Source organism: Humulus lupulus, chromosome 8, assembly GCF_963169125.1.
Source record: "Humulus lupulus chromosome 8, drHumLupu1.1, whole genome shotgun sequence".
NCBI lineage: Eukaryota > Viridiplantae > Streptophyta > Magnoliopsida > Rosales > Cannabaceae > Humulus > Humulus lupulus.
The window spans coordinates 132,708,504-132,715,732 of record NC_084800.1 but is presented as its reverse complement, the minus strand read 5'-3'; the positions used below and the strand labels follow the sequence as shown (position 1 = coordinate 132,715,732).

Sequence of the window (7,229 nt, the reverse complement as noted above, 5' to 3'; positions counted from 1 at the left end):
AAAAAAGACTTCTTGGTAGGAAGGACATGATTGGGCATTATGACAAGGACTAAAACATATAGAACAAACATCTTTTATTGGTTGTATTAGAGAATTTATAGTTTGGCTTATGGCTAAAGCTTCTACTTTTCTCGCTAATTTGTCTAAGGATGTTCTTAAGTCTAATTCATCTTTTAATTCATACCTTCCTCCTCTTTTTGGTGAATTAGTTGACCTAGACCTAGGATCAAAATAATTCCATTATTGTGAATTGACAGACAAATCTTCAAGGGCATCCCAAGCCTCTTGTCCTTGGAATTTTAAAAAATTTCCGGTATGCATAGATTGAATCATTTGACGATTACAGGGAGTCAAACCATCATAAAAATATTTTACAAGTCTCCATTTTTCAACACCATGATGAGGAAATTTTAATAATAAATCTTTAAATCTTTCCCAATATTCATAGAACTCTTCATTATCTTTTTTAAAAAACTCGGAGATCTCTCTCCTTAGACTATCAGTTTTAGACATAGGAAAAAATTTCAGCAAGAATTTATTATAAAGTTGATCCCATGTAGTTATAGACCCCGTGGGAAGGGAATTTAACCAAGCTTTTGATTTGTCTTTTAATGAAAAAGGAAACAATCTTAGTTTGACTGACTCATCAAAAAAAATTTGAAATTTAAATGTTGAGCAAATTTCTAAGAAATCTTTGACATGCATGTAAGCATCCTCTCTATCTAACCCATAAAAAGATGGCAACAATTGAATGATTGCTGGTTTAAGCTCAAAATGAGTAGCAGAAGTTGCAGGAAAAACAATGCATGAAGGAGCACTAGATGAAATAGGTGCAAAATATTCAAGCAAAGTTTTTTCAGGCACAACATTTTCATCAACAGGATTAGAAATTGGTTCCATGATGCTCAAATTCTTACTAACACTTTCATTTCAAACAAAGATAGACGTCTTTTTACTAATCGATTTTTAGAGTTACGTTCCCAATGATGCATACAATTTTCACAAACAAGGCAACAAAGGTAATCTCAAACAAGCAATTTTCTGATGTGGAAGATCAGTTAAAACCGCAACCACAGAGCATACTTAGAATTTTTCGAGATTTCACAACAATATAATTTTTATGGTTCACTTGTCCCCAGACCTATTTGATTCCACTTACTCGCGCACTACTAACAACTCCCTGAGGTTAATTAGGAGAGGCGGATTGGGAATTTTGTTCAAATTTCCTTTAAGCAAAAATTTCTTATGGTGAAAGGACAAGATTTAGGTTTCCTTTTTTTATTTTCAAGTATTTTTTTTCACAATTACACTAAAATATGATAAAAGACAAAGAAAAATAAGGTAAAATTAAATAAGACTAAAATTTAGGCAAGAGTAAGGAGGCATAGCATGCCATTAACCATAACAAAATTAAGGTAAAGATTAGGAGGCACAAGTGCCATCAACTAAAACATAAGATAAAGGACTAGGAGGCAAAATTGCCATCAACTAGTAAATTGCAATAATTAAATAAAAATAACAACAAGATAAATAAAGAAAATTACAACAAATGTTAGGAGGCACAAGTGTCGTCAACTAACAAAGAAATACAAGGAATAAAAAATACAACAAAATTAGGAGGCACAAGTGTCATCGACTATAAAAATTAAAAAGATAGATAGGAGGCACATGTGTCGTCAACTAAAAAAAACAATAAATATAGAAATATAAGCAAGTGTTTTTTTTATGGGTGGTAGAACCGTCCCAAATTTTCTTTTTATCTTTTTTTTTAGTTTTATATAAATATATATTTTTTTATATTTTTGTATATATAGTTTTTTTTGTTCTTTCTTTTAAGTACAAAAATTAAAATAACTAGTAGAAGAATTTACTAACCTTGAGATAAATTTCGTTTCTTTTCTTCTTGCAACTCCCCAGCAACGGCGCCAAAAACATGATGGACCCAAAACGGGTATGTTTTAAAAATTTATACTCGCAAGCGCACGAATCGTATATGGAATATAGTGTTCGTGTAAGCACGAGATCGAACCCAAAGGAGTTGTCTAAAATAAAAAAAGAAAACTATTTTAAACCAAAATTAATAAATTCTAACCTAGCTCCAAATATTGATGAGATTTAATGTCATGAATATAAAATAAAGCTATTTAAGAGAATGAAAATAACTCAATAAGGATTTTAAAATAAGTGGTAAAATGAAAGATTATTAAGATACTAGAATCCACAAAATGTAAGTTTAATAATATTTATTAGTATATTGATTCCCAAGTTTTAGTGATAGTTAAAATAAATCAAACTATCATTTTCCAAATAGATTTATAATTTTAAGCACAAATTACTTCTAAAAAGATAGGATTTTTCTTCACTTTTCAAAAATTATAATTTTAAAGTATTTAATGTGAATCAACCTAATAAAACAACAAAAAATCAAATAACATTATTTATAAGGCAAAACATAATATTTTTGTTCTAAGCATGGATGTGTACAATTTAATGACACATCTTACACAAAGAATATTATGTTTTTGTAAAATGAAGAACAAGGTGCATATTATCTAACAATCCAAAATATGAGATATTAAAGATGAAAGACATATATGAAGAAGAAAAATCCATAAACTTTGTTGCATTACAAGGGAAATCAACATACAACATAAATATTATCTAGTTACAAGTTGCTTCATCATGATCTTAATAATCTTATGAAAAAGATTAGAAGCACATAACTAGAATATAAATTACAAAATAAACAAAATACATACTTGAAAATGCTCTTGAAAAACCCAAAATGGAAGAGAGAATGGTAGAAAGAAAATGGTAACAAAAAATTAAGCACCCTAAAATAGTCTTGAAATTCCATATTTAAAGCCAAAATGAGATTATTAAATATTAAATTGATTAGATTAATTAAATAAAATAAATATGGTATGTAGAGGTAAATTATAGGGTGTAATGATGATGTTGTGGTGAAAATGTGTAGAAAAAATGGGTAAAAAGTTGGCATTTTGGACATAGGAGACAAATGATACACTTAGGCAATTTAGGGGCTCAAGAAGGGAAATGGCAGTTGTTTTGGCAGGCTGGCACTTGGGCTGGGCTCGGGTTGGTGGTGGCTGGGCTGGTGTGGCCCGTGGAGCTGTTGGGCAGGTGTGGGCTTCAGGCAGGCAGGCCGTGTGGTGCTTGTGTGCTGAACGGGCGGATGGAGGCTTGGGAGGCCTAGTGTGGTGTTGCTGGGAGAGGGCAGGCGTGGGAGCAATTGGCTGATGGAGGGGCACGGGCAGCTGTTGGGCCGAGAAGACTGGAGCTGCTGATGGGCCTGGCTGGGCAGGCGGCCCAGGCTGACGAAAATGCCAATTCCTTTTGTTTTGTTTCAAAAAAATGCCACCTTTCTTTCATCATTTTTTTTTGCTTTTCAAAAGAAAATAAAACACAACAAATTCCCTATAAAACAAACATAAATTAAATTAAAACTAAATATTTTCAATAATAAAATATACAATAAAAGTTCCATGAAAATATTAATTAAAACTTAATTTACTTAAACATTTAAGCTCAAAATTGCATCTTTTTACTCCTAACATAACAATATTAGTTTCAAATAATTAAACTACAACATATTATAATAAAATATTTATAAAACATCTATAAAATCAAAATAAACTCAATAAATTCAAAATTACTTAAAAACTTAATAAATTAATTAAAAACTCAAGAATTAAACAACAATTAGTATATAAAAAGTGGTAAAATAACTCTATTTTGTAGAGTTATCAAAACACTAGCTAAAATGGCGAGAACTAACAAACCAAACTCAGAAATCATGGTGACTGAACTCTGAATTGCCTGAATCGCCACAAGGCAATCCGATTCTACCACAACATCAAACCAGGATCTATCCTTATTCCAGCTCAAAGCCTCTTTAATGCCCACAATCTCAGCTATCTCAGGAAACACCTTTCCAACTTTGCAATCCGACATAGCTTCCACAAGCCAACCTGCATGGTCACGGGCAATACAGCTAAATCCAAACTTATTTTCAGCTTCAAGGATAGTTGCATCAACGTTAATCTTGATCTTATCTACTGATGGTTTAGTCGAATGCTCATCACCTTCATTTGAACATAAAGGCTCCAATTTGCAAGATTGAGCACGCTTCCAATGATCAAGAACTATTCTCACTGATTGCACTACTTCTGATGCTGAAGGCAATTTATGGTGCCACAAAATATCATTCCTAGCCTTCCATAAACCCCAACATAACATAGCTGCCTCTTCCTTCCTAGCCTTTGCTTCCTTTGGGAATACCGCCTACAATCAAGCTCCAAACTCTGTCTCCCCACAACTCAACGCATCCACAGCTAACCGGTTCCAACAAGACCGAGTAAAGGTACAAGAAACCCGGACATGGAAAATAGATTCATAGCTATTAAGGCAAACTGGACACAGAATTTATGTTTACATGTTTGGTTTGTAGTTGGATTCTAGTTGGGAGGTAACCAGTTACTGCCCTCCAAATGAAATTCTTAACTTTTGGAGGAATTTTTAAGCTCCATAGAATCCTCCAAAACCCAGCCGAGTTATCTTCTGACCACTCACCCTTTAATTGCTGAAGAAGGCGATAGGCACTCTTTACTGAGTAAATACCAGAATTTTCTTTTCTCCAAAAGTAATAGTCACGCTCAGCAGAGGAGCTCAACTGAATATTTAGGATAAATGCCTGGTCCCTCCCCTCAAATAAGTCAGCTACCACATCCTCATCCCAAACTCTCTCTAAAATCTTCATTAAGCTATCCACTTTCATATTAGTAAGCGCTAGATGCACAAAAATCACACATGGGTTGGCCTCATCTGGCAACCAAGGCTCCCCCAAAATGCTGACCGATCTACCTGCCCCTATGCTCCACCTCACCCTTGCTCTAACCAAACTTTGAGCATCCTCTATACTTCGCCAAATGAAACTAGGATTACTACCCAACTTTGCATTCAAGTAGTCCTCCTTTGGATAATATCTAGCTTTGAACACCTTACCAACCAATGAGTTTTCATTAGACAACAATCTCCAACCTTGCTTACCAAGGAGAGCTAAGTTAAAATCTCTCAAATTTTGAAACCTCATACCCCCCATGCCTTATGTTTACACATCCTTTGCCACCTACCCTTCCCCTGCTAGAAGAACAGTTCCACCAAAACTTGCTCTTCATCCTTTCCATATCTTTACAAACTTCTGCATATATATTATAATATATTTGATTTTATTGTATACACGTAAAAAATGGCCATTATTATATGTAATCGTATTTGGAGATTCTTATAAATATATCATGATTGGCATAATCTTTCAGTACATACCCCAACATATGGTCTTCTTCATGGTGTTTATAACTTAATGATGCTAATCATTCACATAAACAATAAATATATCGATAAGAGTAATCTATGATAAAAAAGTTATTGAAGAACGTTGTGAATCAAATAAAGTTATAGTGCATATATGATCATCCTAATCTTCCTAAGAAGGTTAACCTATTATGCTATACATTCTCATAACAATTACAGAGAGGAAAAAAAAGAGAAATGAGACTAAAATTTAGTAGAGTTTTGCTACCTTAAAACTACATGTCAAATATATAAAATGAGCTCTTACTTATAAAGCCTGAAAATGACTAAAAATAAATAAAGAAAAGTTTGGGGTTACAAATTAATATTAATAATAAACCTGATATTGTAAATTATTTTTATTATTAATATTATTTTTATTGTTGTTATAACTATTGCTATTTTGCTTTAAAATAAATAAGATTTTTGCTCCCTGAACTATTATCACTACTTTATTGTGCCCCCTCAACATTTCGTGTTGTTTTAAATTCCTCCAAAGTTTCCAAATTATTACCATTATCTTATTGTGCTCATTCTGTTAGTTTTCATCTTACATGGCTAACAAAGTGATGATTTGACACTTAAAATAGTGATGTGACATTGACACGTTATTGCCACATGCATAATTAAAATTTTAAAAGATATAAAAATTATTTCAAAAGATTAAAAAAAATAACTTAAAAATTATAAAATCAATTTTTTGTGTACTTTTTTGTCTTTTTTCTTTATTCTCCTCTGTTGACCGCGTTTTTGGCCAACGACATGTAGACGTCAAAAATGACAAAAACCTTCAAGAGAAATAAACGACACAGACGATTTTTATAGTGGTTCAGCCCCAATGTGTTGGTAATAGCCTAATCCACTTAGAGTTGTGATTATAGATCTACACTCAAGATTAGATGAACCTGAGTCAACTGAGTTTCTTCAGTGCAGATTACAAGAATACAAAAATTCTCTCAAATACAAGTACTCTCTCTCTAGAAAATCAGAATTCAATCAAAAGTCAAAACGTCCTCTTTATGATGCCATAAGCCTTGTATTTATAGGCTCAGGATCGTACAGATGATGTCCCTCACAATCGGGATATTTTGTTATTCTCATTATATTTAATTTATAATAATATTCAAAATATAACAGTATACTATATTCGTGGGATAAACTGAGAGATTCCCGCGCAAGCCAAGACCGATTCTTGTTGCCGTTTCTGGGATATCTTGCATAGCCCTGCTCTGTCTAGTCGATCCATATCTCATTCAGGCTGGTCGGCCACACCTTCACTGGGCAGACACGCACCTGACTGGGTAGATATGCACTTGGCTGGGCAGACATGCACTTGGCTGGTCGGACATGGTCATGACCGGTCGGCCAAGGTCATGCCTGGGCAGACAAACATGTGACTGGTCGGACAAGGTCATGCCTAGGCAGACAAACACGTGACTGGTCAGACAAGGTCATGCCTGGTCGGTCATGACACTTCTTTGGCCAGTCAAAATTCTTCACTGGTCTACCGGGTCACTCCTAAGCCAGGTCACCCAACCATTCCTTGCCATTTGTCATTTCTATTGCCACGTCATCATTTTCAAATTTTGGGGATAACATTTGCCCCCCAAGTTTATTATATGATGCTCTCACATAATAAACTTTTTTCTCCATATCTAACTGCACAAAAAAGCCAAAAATCAACTATTCATCTTCCCGCCATGCAACAGACCACGACTCCACAGACCACGATCACTGCCATTAACTGCTCATAGTCGTGGGGAGAAAAAATATCCCAGGAATTCCAAGGGTCCAAAAATAAGTGGTAATTCCCACTTTTTTCCTTTAAATAGACCCCTATACTCCCACATTTCCAC

General features: G+C 34.0%; 1 non-coding gene across 1 annotated transcript; it reads left to right on the top strand.

Annotated features, from left to right (window-relative positions):
• The first annotated feature begins 391 nt into the window (after nucleotides 1-391).
• Nucleotides 392-498, top strand: LOC133798912 (small nucleolar RNA R71). The gene has a single exon (XR_009876129.1). It is a non-coding gene; the product is annotated as a small nucleolar RNA R71 (small nucleolar RNA).
• Nucleotides 499-7,229: the final 6,731 nt, after the last annotated feature.